The following is a 12,292-nucleotide window of genomic DNA, read 5'->3' on the forward strand; positions in this document are numbered from 1 at the left end:
ACATTAAAAGATACTGAATTCCAGGCATGAGAGCCTCAAGTTCTAAACTGCACTATTAGGGTTTCCAAGGGAAACCGGATTTGGGGTGGGGGGGGGTGTGAAATCATCTGGCAGACCTCTTCCCTGCTTCAATCTACTTTATCACTGTGGTTCTGACGGTGATTAGATAATGAACCACTCAGACACACAATTTACACAGCAGCTAATTTCATCGGCCTGATTTGAGGGTATGGTTTTTAGGGGGCTATCAAAGAAGCAGATGAAGGTGCATTTGTCATATATGAGTGACAACCATTCACACTATCTGAACAAAATGGTGCTGGCCCTTATTAGAAACACATGCTATTATCACATATTTAAAGTGCAGTTGAAGCCATAATTTCAAATTGCCAACTGGAAACATAAGGGTAAAACAACCAGATATTACTGAAGCATGTGTACTGACTTTATGCCCTTTTGAAGACATAATGTGGCAACATAATTCAACTGGATTTACTCAAATTACCAGACAAAGAACAGTATCACAAAAATGAACAAATACTGAGAAATATTATAAACAGAAAGCAGCGATATACCCACAAAACAAAAAAAAAAACCCACATTTATCAACAAATTAATTTAATTTAAATTACCAACTAGATTATATACCCAAATTGAGATGTTTTCAAACATAAAGCTTTGATTATTTTAGATAAAGCTATCACAGGAATCATAAGAGACAGTTCGATTGAGTTCAATGGAAGAAAAACAGTGACCATAGCTCATTATTCCATACTAAAGACCAAGATATTCTCATTACAGGTTACAAAGAATTTTTAAATGTAATTTTCTAGAATTAAAATAATTAAATTGTTTGTATCTTAATGTGGAGCTACTCAGTAATATAAATAAAAAAACATAAGTATATTGTTGCAGTTAGAATCTAAGTGTTTAAAATAATACTTAAGGATTCTTGGCATAAAACTGATAATATATTAAACAGTGCCATATAAACTACATGAACAAAATTAGCAAGAAAGGAGGATGCATATTATATCTTACTAGTAAACACATTAGACAGACAGTGATTTAGGTAAATGTTTTGAATATTTGAAAAGTATGAAAAACGTCTCCCTGGAAGCACAGTATTATTTACCAGGATGGAGGCATCTTACACAAATGGCACAATAAAATAGGAAAATAAAAACAAAACCATCTTGGCAAAGCAGCAAAGGCAGCATGGTCAGTTCAGTTATGAAGAGAACTACATCTGACAACACTCCAAGTGAAAAATACCCTATACAGTCATCTTTATGTAGAGCCAATGAGTAACTATAGTGATGTCCTCAACAATAACAAATGCATCAGCAGGTTTCAAATGGCAATTTCTTAATTATATCCCTCAATTTTAACTGAGCAGATAACAGAGAGAAACTTAGGCATTGCCATTCTTCTAAAAGTAAAGAAAATAAAGCTCTCTGATCATCTGAATTACTCCAAATAGAAAACCTGAATAAAGGGAAACAGCACTTGTCTATCTTATAACCTTCAAATTATCCTCTAGATTGCACTTTGCCTGGAGTCTGCCAAGGATTAGGCTAGAAAAGGAGTTATGACTGTATCATCACTGATCCATTCCCCTACTATCGGGGAAAAAACTCAAATTATAGGCCCTATACACTGTGGACTGCACTGCTGTTCCTATGCCTGAAGGTTATTATTATTATTATTATCATTTGTATGTGAGTGGTAATATACTACAAAAACTTAAATTTATTTTTGATAATAAATATTTCCAAAATTAAGATAAAAATTAAGAGAAGGAAACATTAAAGTTATCCTTTAAACTGAATAGCCTTGTGATGAGATGAAGCCTAAAGCAACTATAAAATATAAGCTTACAGAAAATTTGGTGGCCATATGGGCAACTTCCCATTTCTTAGAACTAAAAACTCATAGATCACCTCCCAAAGATATGCTTCAAGGTGACTAGACTTCACTGTACACTTACCTTACAGCATTCCTTCACATTTCTACCTCTCAGAGAATGGGTATGATTAAATCATATAATATATGTAAAGTGCTTAGCAGAGAGCCCCACACATAAACTCTTTCACCAACTGGGGCATATACTATTTTTTAAATGATGTAGGAATTAGTAATTTAGAAGAAACTGCATAGTAACATACTCAAACATTAGTTTTGAGTAATACCGTTTCATGACACTCAGTTCACCTTGGAACAGGTTAAAATAAGTTTTGTGAGATTTTTCCCCCACTAATTCTTACTAGTTCACAAGAACACTTTTACTCTGATCCATAGGCAAAGTTATTTATTTCAACTTCACTTTAAAACACTGATTATTATGATTATTACAATAATTATGATTTCCCTTTGGGGGAAACACTGTGCTGATAAAGATGATGACTTTAATCATCTTGAAGACTAGACTATATCATACTGAATTGTTAAATGAGAAAGTTATTTTCATTTCAATTCTTTTCAGTCCTTCTGATTATATCAAAGAGAAAATATCAGTTTGATGCTGTTGGTCTTTAATATCTAACATTTATAAATGTACCTCTTTATCAACAGAGCAGGCTTCAGTCTCAGGACTTCTAAAGGCTAAAAACTTAATAAGTATGTAGTTTTCATTGTATTTATTTTTATTATCTTCAATTTCTGCAAATGATACTAATTTTCTACTTACATTAGTGACAGTTTCCTGTTTAGTCAAAAAATGTGAGATAACTTTTTTTTGTCAAATCAAGAAATTTCTTTGGTGATGGGATTTTTGTCTGATTTTTTAAAACTTTTTTGGGGAGGAGGGGTGCTTGGTGGCGCAGTTGGTTAAGCCTCCGACTCTTGATCTAGGCTCAGGTCATGATCTTGTGGCTCATGAGTTTGAGCCCTGCACGGGGCTCTGCTCTGATGGTGTGAAGCCTGCTTGGGATCCTCTTTCTCTGGCTCTCCCTCCACTCAGAATAAATAAATAAACTTAAAAAAAAACGTTTTTGGTACTATTCTGTATAAGCTTAGCTGATGAGATACAGCACGTGTGCGCAGGGAGCGGAGCAGTCACACCGCGGTGCGATATTCTCACTAGGATGGTAAGGGTGGCCTCTCTAAGAAGATACTGGCGTTGAGACCAGAATGGCCAGAAGGAGGCAGTAATATGAAGATCTGAGCAAAAAGGATCTAAGTATAAAATCCTTAAAATGGGAACAAGCTTGAAGTGCTTCAGAAATAGAAATAAAAGGTCAGTGTGGGTGAACCACAGGAGAGGATGGTAACAGAGAGTAAGTTGGAGAAGTAAAGCAGTTCACATACATTTATAAGCAATGCAAGTATGGATTTTATTCTAGCTGTAATGAGAAGCCATGAATTGGAGAGTTTTAAGTAAGTAAAGAGGAGATACGGTAATAAGGTATGATTCATGGTAAGAGGCCACTTTGGCTACTTTAAAAAGAACAGACTCTAAGGAAGAGGACAAGATGAATGGCAGAAAGACTCAGTTAGGAGGAGGTGGTAAGTGGTACAGATGAGAGACAACCAGATGAGTGGTAACTTGAAAGAAAATGGAGAAGAAATGTTTGGACTAGGAATATATTTTAGAGATGGACTAGATGTAGGATGGAAAGTCATGACTAAGATATAAAATTGGGAGTTATCAGGTATGTTTAAAGTTATGGATCTGGATGATGTCATGTGAATAGAGCACTCCAACATTCAGATGTTTGATGGGAAGGAAGATTTGGCAAAAGAGACCAAGAAGGGGTGACAAAGTGAGAGAAAAATTAAGAGTATGCTCTTATGGGAATGAGAGGAAGAAAATGTTTCAAAAAGGAAAGAGTATTCAACCATAGCAAACGTTGCTTAGAGCTAAAGAAAGGTAAGTACAGAAAGCTGACCACTGACTTTTGGCAAAAAGTGATTCTTTAAGAAATACTTTAGTAGCTATATTTTCCTTACTATTTCTTACTTATTTCCTTACTATATATGGCAAACATCAGATTTCTCACAATCTTTGAAAGAGATCCTATCAGTTAAGAAGGTGGCCCACTTACAAATCATGGCCACGTTCAAAGTTTCACATTCCAAGCAAGCTGGCTTAAACAAACACTGACCAGCTGCAAATTAGTAAACCAAATGATACACAATCATTGACACCCTATGATACATGTCACAAAGAACAAAATCTGTAAAATCAAGTCACACATAAAGTTTCATTCAGAACTTTCCAAGGCAGCAGCTCTATGCCAAAAGACAGTGGAGCGATGTCTTTTAAGTTCTAAGGAAAGAAACTGTGACTCAAGAATTTTAAATACAGCCAGCCTGTTTTTCAGGGATAGAGTTTGACAGGAATGGAGATTGATGGCATATAGACTACATTAATATATTCTAACATATAAGTAAGAGTGAACAACTCAGGAATAATGTTAACAAAACAGAACATATGTATTATAAATTATGAAAAGAATAATAACAAAACTTCAAAGATAAGGAAAAGAGAGGTAAAAATATAAATGTGCTAATTTCCTCATCTTTCACAATAAGGGATCAACAGATGGACATATAAAGATGAAACATGTCATTAAAAAATAATTTCTCCAAACTTTTAGTGATCTCATGATCCTATGTCTTAACTCTATCTAGCAGAATCATTTAAGAAAACGTAACTTTTGTGGAAAAACTATCTGAAGTTCAGTCATTTCTTCTTTATTACTTCAGTTCTTTTTCTTTCTTTCAAACTCAGTAAAACAAAATGTAGTATTCTACTTAAAATAGCACATACACTAGTGATCATATTTTATTAAATTGTTTCTCTCTCTTAATAAAACTGACCAAATGCTAACAAAATAATGCCTGGGCAGTGAGCTACTGAGTGATTTTTAAATCTTCTTCATCAGTTTGATCTTGCTTTAAAGCTTTTATAATGAACATGCACTGTTTGTACAAGTCATTTTTCAAGCACAATAAAGAGGTTTACCCTGCAGAAAAATTTGCACAAATTTTACTTGAAATTTTGTCTTTGCGGTGACTAGTCACAAGGAGAAACCACTATTAACATAAAAAATATTTTACACTATACATTTTTAAACATATAAAATAGGTGAATGAAAATAATAAACTACAGTAAAGCCTCCGTATCAAATGATCTACTATAGGAGAAAATTACCCAGAAGCTAGGCTTATGGATCCCATCATAAAGACTTTTTACCCATTAATCCTGCATCATTTCCTTTCATAACAAAGCACCTTTCTCATATCTTCCTGACTTCTCTCACATTTCCAATTCTTTTTTCTTCTCTTTTGCTACCCAGCAGTAAGACTTCATTTTGCTCACTTCATTAGGGAAAATGCATGTGATGTTTGGAAAACCAAGCCCCCTTTTTATTTTACAAAATCTTTCCTTCTTTCCAGCAGTGAAACAGAAAACATTACTTTGTATTTATGGCCAATCTCTCTATCATCTCTGCTATGATTCTTTTTCTCTCCCAAGGAAATTTGCTTCACAGACTGTTCCTTGTATTTCCTGAGACTTCAATCTAGTATGCCTCTCTCTCTCTCTCTCCAATATTTGTAGCATCTCTATTCACTAATATTCTCCCATTAACATTTAAGCAGGCTTAAGATTTTACAGTAAATCAATCATGTCAGCCACCCTTGGACATTAATCCCCATTCTAGTATTGCTTTCTTTCGTCCATTTCAAAGACAAAATTTTTTTGAAAGAGCTCTCTGTACCTGCTCTACTTCTTTACTGCCTACTTAAAACTTAACCCACCGCAGTTTGGTATGCTTCCACCATGCTATCAGAAACTGATCTCAAAAAGGACACCAATGATTTGCCTTCACAATGTTAAGTCAAATCACCATTCTTCAGGAATCTTGAGTTGCCTCTCAGTAGCATCTAACTCCAGAGCACTGACATAGTCTCTTTCAAGGATTCCTTATAACCACAGTCTCCTGATTTTCTTCTGTTTTCTCTGTTTTATTTCTTCTTAGCCTAATCTTTTGCTTGTTCGAACTACCACCTAACAGCTGTCTTCTCTTATCCCTCTATTATACAGAATTTCTAAGCCAGAACTTCCCTCAGTGGCTCCAGTATAGTCTGAGGTTACAGCAGTAAGATGAACCAAAAATTCTTTTTACTTATTATAGAAATCATTTCTATGGGGCGCCTGGGTGGCTTAGTCGGTTGAGCGTCCGACTTTCACTTAGGTCATGATCTCGCGGTTCGTGGGTTCGAGCCCCGCGTCGGGCTCTGTGCTGACTGCCAGCTCGGAGGCTGGAGCCTGTTTCAGTCTGTGACTCCGTCTCTCTCTGACCCTCCCCTGCTCACGTTGTCTCTCTCTCTCTCCTAGAAATAAATAAAAATATTAAAAAAAAAAAAAAGAAATCGTTTCTATTATAAAATCTATTCACTAAGTGAATAAATACACAATGTCCATGTTTATACTAAAGTTGTGACTTTTAATATTTGTGTGCCTCTTTTACCAAGAACAGGTCAAAAGACAAATATTTTACTTGCTGAGACATATTTGACTACCCATATGGCACTGGATATTCTGAATATTTATTTTCTGATGTGATGTGGCAGAAGTGAGTTAACCATTTTCAATTATTATAAGTGGATTAAAGTTTGATCAATTTACTCAGTCATTCATTCATTCAAAGTCTACATCTTATTCCATAAGATAAGATTTGAATAAGAAAGATAAATTGATAGTGTTTAGGATGCTAAATCTAACTAGGAAGGATTTTAGAAATAAATATATACTTCAGAAATTCAAGACTTCAGTAAACTGTTTTTGCTATATTTCTACTTAAGTCTAGGCTATATTCAGTTTTCAGAAGCATTCTAGCTACATGTAGAAATAGATTTTTAAAATACATGATGTATCTAAGTATACAGGCTTCACAGCAGTACTTTATATAAACCACCTGTCACAGAAACCTTATATTCCAAATTGCATGTCTAGCATTTTCTTGGGAATAAAAGGGTATGTGGTCAAGATGGACCTATTTGACTTATATTTTTTCTATCTTCTACCATTATACAATACAGAGATAAGGAATTCCTTGGTACATAAACCAGTGTATAAACTGTCACCCCCTCAACACATGTATATGACCACAATATGCTTTGCTAAACAGAAGTTCCCCATTGAAAGAAAGCTTGCTTATATGTCTAACAATAGGCTAAGTCTTTTGAGAATTAAAAACAAAAAAATAATAGGACCTTAGTCTCAATGACTGGGTAATGTGGTTGGAAAAACAAATCTTATCTAATAAAAAGAATACTACTAACAAGGACTTTAAATATAGGTTTAATTAAGAATTAATCATCAAGGGGGCACCTGGGTGGCTCAATCGGTTAAGCATCCAACTTCAGCTCAGGTCATGATCTCATGGTTCATGGGTTCGAGCCCCACGTCAGGCTCTGTGCTGACAGCTAGCTCAGAGCCTGGAGCTCGTTTCAGATTCTGTATCTCCCTCTCTCTCTGACCCTCCCCTGCGCGCTCTCTCTCTCTCTCAGAAATAAAACATTTTTTAAAAAAAGAAGAATTAATCATCAAGGCCTTTAAATACAGGAAAATAATAATATACGCAAAGATGAGGAAGAAAGGCACGACAAGTAGTAGGGAAAAGCATCAGAGAAAAAACAAAGGCTGAAATAAGCAAGGCTTACCTGAGAGGTGAGTACAGTGAGAAATTATACTGAGGAGCAGTAGAAGATAAAAGTTTATTACATCAGGTAAGTGTGAAGGATAAGGAAGTCCTACTAAAAATATAAGTCTGGATCTCAACTGATAGTCAACAGGGAGCCAACACTGGTTTTTGTATTAGTAACAAACAGAAAGCAACATTTAGAAAGACTAACCAGAAGTAGGGGACCAGCTAAAAGAGAATTGCTGTACTCCAAATATACTGCCAAAGTGCACTAGGATACTGATGATAGATATGAGGCAGGCAGGATGACTAGTGAGACCTAACTAAAGAAAACAATGTCAAGTGAATAAAAGCAATGAGAGAGAGAGAGAGAGAGAGAGAGAGAGAGAATATTATAAGGTTTCAAGGCAAAAGATCTTTATTTGTATATAAAGTAACATCAATACCTACCTCTAAGATTCAAAGCCCAAACCAAGTATGAAACCAAAATGTATTATATAACAAAAATAGACTCTTAAAAATAAAAAATAAAATAGACTCTAGAAAAGAATTATTACATGTATATACTGAATCTTAAACCACAGCACCAAATCCTGCATGCCACACAATTTCACATTCTCTCCAGTTTCTCCTATGTGGTAAAAACAAATGTTTTGAGGGGAGCCTGGGTGGCTCAGTTAAGCATCCAACTTCGGCTCAGTCAGGATCTCACGGTTCATGGGTTCCAACCCAACATCAGGCTCTGTGCTGACTGCTCAGAGCTTGGAGCCTGGTTCAGATTCTGTGTGTATGTCTCTCTCTTCCTGTCCTTCCCCCACTCCTGCTGTCTCTCATAAATAAATAAACAAATAAATGTAAGTATGTATGTTCTGACCATCTATATTCTAACCAAGAGTCCCAATACAATCACTAAAAGGTTAGAGGGCATATTCCCAAGCCAGTAGAAGAAATATTATTAAATACAATGCTAGCAATCAAGAGAAGGATATCCTGCTCAAAAAAATCTTTACCTTTTCAAATTTCTAATCCATTTTTCAAACAAAGTCCTATCTTGTGTCAGAACTATGATTCCCAACTTCCTTATAATTCTATAGAAGGGAGAGTATTAAACCTATACTGGCAACTCACTTAACATCTATAGTTTTATTCATAAACACTGAAAAATGCCAGTTCCTATTTTCTTTCCATAAATGACATGACAAAACTTCTTTAAAAATTTTTAATGTTTACATATTCAATTATTTTTAAAGATATATGTGTGTGTATGTGTGTGTGTATTTTATTGTCAAGTTAGCTAACATACAGTGTAGTCTTGGCTTCAGAAGTAGATTCCTGTGATTCATCACTTACAGTGCCCAGTGCTCATTCCAACAAGTGCCCTCCTCAGTGCCCATCACCCATTTTCCCCTCCTCCCCACCCCCATCAACCTTCAGTTTGTTTTCTGTATTTAAGAGTCTCTTATGGTTTGCCTCTCTCTCTGTTTGTATCTTATTTTTCATTCCCTCCCCCTACACTCAACTGTTAAATTTCTCAAATTCCATATATGAGTGAAATCATATGATATTTGTCTTTCTCCAACAGACTTATTTCACTTGGCATAAGAGAGAGAGTGCAAGTAGGGGAGAGTCAGGGGGGAGGCAGGTTCAGAAATGGGCCCAACCTGAGGCTGAAACTTGCGAACCACAAGATCATGATGACCTGAGTGAGTGGAAGTTGGACACTCAACCAACTGAAGTACCCCGACATGACAAATTCTTTACTTTATGGTGGAAAAAGGTGGTTAAAAGCAGGAGTTAAAGCTGTTCATTGAACAGATGCTCTGATTTAGTAGTGTCGTTTAAGCCCGGGTTTATAGGAACACTTAATTTTTTTTTTTTTTAAGTAGGCTTCACACCCAGCACAGAGCCCAACGTGGGGCTTGAACTCATGATCCTGAGATCAAGACCTGAGCTGAGATCAAGAGTTGGATGCTCAACAGAATGAGCCACCCACGTACCCCTACAGATGCACTTTAAAACCCTAGCCCTGGGGTGCCTCGGTGGCTCGGTCAGTTAATCGTCCAACATTGGCTCACCTCAAGATCTATCTGGTGGTTCATGAGTTCAAGCCCCATGTTGGTCTCTGTGCTGACAGCTCAGAGCCTGGAGTTTGCCTTGGATTCTTTCTGTGTCTCCCTCTCTCTCTGCCCCACTGCCCCTCCCTTCACACACATGAACACTCTCTCAAAATAAACATAAAAAACACTCTAGTCTTAATCTATATAAAGCCCCTTCTCATCTTGACAATAAAAGCAGTTTGAGCAAAACCAGAATCTAATTCATAGCTGAACCTCAAGCTCGTAATACTTCTTTATCTCTGTATTAAATAAGATGTGTAGTTTTAGCTACTTTCCTTAAGTTACGAAGTGGGAAAAGGGCATCTTGATTTATTGTATTGACTTCAAAAATCAATTTACCTTCTTAAGGAATCTAGGAACACAGAAAAGAACCAAAACAACCATTCTGCTAACAAAATTCTGCTAAAAAGGCTATAGATTTAAGCCTCTTAAGCTTTCAGAGTTTGGAACAAATGAAAAGGGTTTTTTATCAATCAGATTTTAATTGCCTCAAATGGATATATTTACAGACCTCTGGAAAACATATAAAACATGTTTTGTAAACATATAAAAGTGAAAATAATTGTCAAGTAATGTGATGTAAACTGTTAATTACTTGATGCAACAGCATAAATGGAACAGCATAACCAGACTTGGTGGGTTGTACTTATGTACAATAAAAATCAATCAAAAGTGGCCTTTAAAGTCTTTAACCTTCATTTTCCAGGAGAAAACCTATTATTTGAGACATAGCAAAGGCCCCCAAATAATCTAATTTATGCTTCAGGCTAACTGTTTAATTCTGGAACAGCAAGTAGAACGATGGGTAGCTAAAAAAAATTTGCTTTTGCTTTGCTTCTCTTCCCTTTCCTCTCCTTTTTTCATTACAGGAAAAGGCCCAAAACTAAATCCCGGTCAAGAGGCAGAAAAACTACCATCCCTCTGATGTAATAAAAAATTAAGCAAGGTTTTCAAAAAGTTTAGTAAAATAACACGCACATGTGGCTGACTTTGAGAGATCAATCTAAAATTAAAGAAATAATGAATGACTTATACAGAACTTTTAACAAAGTAGTTAATTTATATGAAAGCAGTCAAGCAATGCTAGAAGTAAAAAATCATCCCCCATCTTGAGACAAATATTTAGGAGAGAATAACAAAGTAGGTCAGTCAGATTCTGAGAAACCTTACAAATTTTTGATTAATTTCTCCCAATTTAAGAGTTCATATTAATTAAAACAATATGCTTTTAAGTAGTAACTCAAAAACAAAACATTAAGTAGGAAGAACAAGATGAACAAAGAGAAAAAAGGTACAAGTAAAAAGACATGAAAATTGGTAAATATGAAGCTTATGTTAGTGTAGGAGGAAGGAAAAAAAGGCTTTTGGTTATTATTGATACCACTTAACTGATCAGAACTAAAACATTACAGTATCATACAATATAGTTCTTTAAATGTACAGAGCACCAAAAAACTCTGCCTAACAGTTACTGCTATTGTTCTTAAGTTGTAGATAATAAGACATCCACACCATTGAAGAATCCTTAAAGTCACTTAAAAGTTATGAATTAAAACCCAGAGTCAACACCTATACTTAATTCAACTGCTCAAGGGCTTTACATTTTTAGCTGATGAAATGGATCAATGCTTTTTTTTTTCATATCAACTCTTTCCAAAGAAGGAGGCAGAAAAGTACCTTAGAACTAAAATTCATCTCTCAATAATATTTTCACTTCTTATTCTATATAATAGATACTTAAAATGTACAAAGGCAATTTTAATCAATGATATTTTAAATTAATATTTATTGAGATTCTGCTCTACCTCCAATATTGAGCTAGTTGCTTTTGTTGTATTTAAACTTTCCAATAACCATCTCGCTAACTTCCTAACTTCTAGAACGGCATTTACATTTCTGCCAGTAGAAAAAGTCCTCTATAAAATGGCTCTGCCCCACTCTCACTCTCTACAAATCTTCAGTTCAAGTCAAACTTGTACTGACTCCTGAAGTCCAGGAAGTTCTTCACATTCAACTGTCACTATATTTTTGCCCACTCCCTTCCCTGGGTCTCAAAGACATATATCCTTTCCATTACAAATCAAATCTATTCCTAAAATGCATAGTTTAATTTCCCCTCATCTTACAAGGCAATTATAGAGGAGTCTGGCTCTATATTTCTACCATTCCGGAGTCATAACAGGAATTGTAGGGACTTGTTTAGAATAAAGTATGGTAAAATCAGTGGCTTATTACCCTAAATAAGGCTCCTAGGAAGATCCATTTTTATACCTTTTACAGAGTTCAGTTGTAAGCAGAGGGGGGATATGCAGAGAGAAATTAACAAAAACTATAATCTTATCTTTACTACCAGTACTGTAAGCAATGAATAAAGGAGTCATGGCGACTCTGCCATGCACAATATAAGCTAAAGAGCAAGGCAGAGAATTTTTCTAAGGTTGGTGCTCACTGACACCTCACCTTTTAATCAAACCAATCCATTCTCAATAAATTTCATGTTACATTTTTAATGCTGTTACT

At 35.4% G+C, this 12,292-nt stretch overlaps 1 protein-coding gene across 2 annotated transcripts in view; it reads right to left on the reverse strand.

Annotated features, from left to right (window-relative positions):
- Window positions 1-12,292, reverse strand: part of OLA1 (Obg like ATPase 1) — a 162,400-nt gene that overhangs the window by 72,840 nt on the left and 77,268 nt on the right. The window lies entirely within an intron of this gene.

This window comes from Hyaena hyaena, unplaced genomic scaffold (genome assembly GCF_003009895.1).
Source record: "Hyaena hyaena isolate Hyena2069 unplaced genomic scaffold, ASM300989v1 scaffold_154, whole genome shotgun sequence".
Taxonomy (NCBI): Eukaryota; Metazoa; Chordata; class Mammalia; order Carnivora; family Hyaenidae; genus Hyaena; species Hyaena hyaena.